The sequence below is a fragment of the Alosa sapidissima genome, chromosome 7 (assembly GCF_018492685.1).
Source record: "Alosa sapidissima isolate fAloSap1 chromosome 7, fAloSap1.pri, whole genome shotgun sequence".
NCBI lineage: Eukaryota > Metazoa > Chordata > Actinopteri > Clupeiformes > Clupeidae > Alosa > Alosa sapidissima.
In genome coordinates this window covers 19,542,473-19,543,470 of record NC_055963.1, presented here as the reverse complement: position 1 = coordinate 19,543,470, position 998 = coordinate 19,542,473, and the positions used below count along the sequence as shown (strand labels likewise).

At 36.3% G+C, this 998-nt stretch overlaps 1 protein-coding gene across 1 annotated transcript in view; it reads left to right on the top strand.

Annotated features, from left to right (window-relative positions):
- Positions 1–635, top strand: part of sox18 (SRY-box transcription factor 18) — a 4,480-nt gene extending 3,845 nt beyond the window's left edge. The window contains exon 2 of the mRNA XM_042099265.1: positions 1–635. This exon is cut by the window's left edge and continues 1,722 nt beyond it. The gene's annotated coding sequence lies outside the window, so the exon portion shown is untranslated.
- Positions 636–998: the final 363 nt, after the last annotated feature.

The window sequence follows — 998 nt, the reverse complement described above, 5'->3', positions numbered from 1 at the left end:
AAATTTGCACTGGGTAGCCCCAATAGCAAACCTGTCTGAAATGTATGTGAAACCACTGTCTAATACACTTTGAGGATTAAAAAAAAAAACTTTGTTTTAATGCTCCATTGAGGAGGCCTTCAGATCATCTCAGCTCCCTCATCTCATGTGTGTTTACCAATGATGATATATGTCTTTTAAGATGAGGTTAAGTAAATGTTTGTCTATGTTTGTCAAGGAATGTAAATTATTTCTTGTTTTGTCATAAAGTCTCCCATGGTTTCGATTTGGACTTGAGCGTCGGTTTTGTTTATACATGAAGCATATTTCTGAAGTCTCGAAGTCAGCTCTTGAGACATATGTCAGGACTGGTAATAACTCCGCAGCTTTTGGTAATAATTATCTTCAAATAAAAAGAGTTTGCAATAAAAAAAATGTCTCAAGAGCTATTAAATCAAAACAATTAAATTGAAAACACACAATTGTAAATAGGATTTCATCGAAATACTTTCCCACACCACAGATTGCATGTGTAGTTTTTTTTTTTCTCTAAATGTTATATCTGTAAATATCTATTCTTTTGTAATGGATGGGAGCATTTGTACATGATGTGCTTTTTTGAGTATTTGATAAAATAAAGTAATTTTTAACTTTAACAGAGTGTTTGTATGGACAGCAAGTGTGCGGTTGATTGATCCTATTCTTCTTATCGTCAGCTCATCAAAGACATTTGGAGTCTGATTCTACTCGATCTGTTTGTGTTACAGCATGTGTCAAATGAGTGATGTCAAATTCGATTGTGAGTCTGGGGGGATTTTTGCTTTTCGGAGAAAGAAGGGAACAGAAAAAAAAGAGAGAGAGAGAGTAGGAGAGAGACAGAGAGACAGAGAAAGAGAGGGAGAACGTGGACGAGTGTTTGAGCTGTAATCCACTCCTCTGTCTCCTTCCCTCCCTCCTGGATTTTTGATCAGCCACAAAATGAGTTTGGCTCTCCAAGCTATTTTTTCCCCTCAAACCAC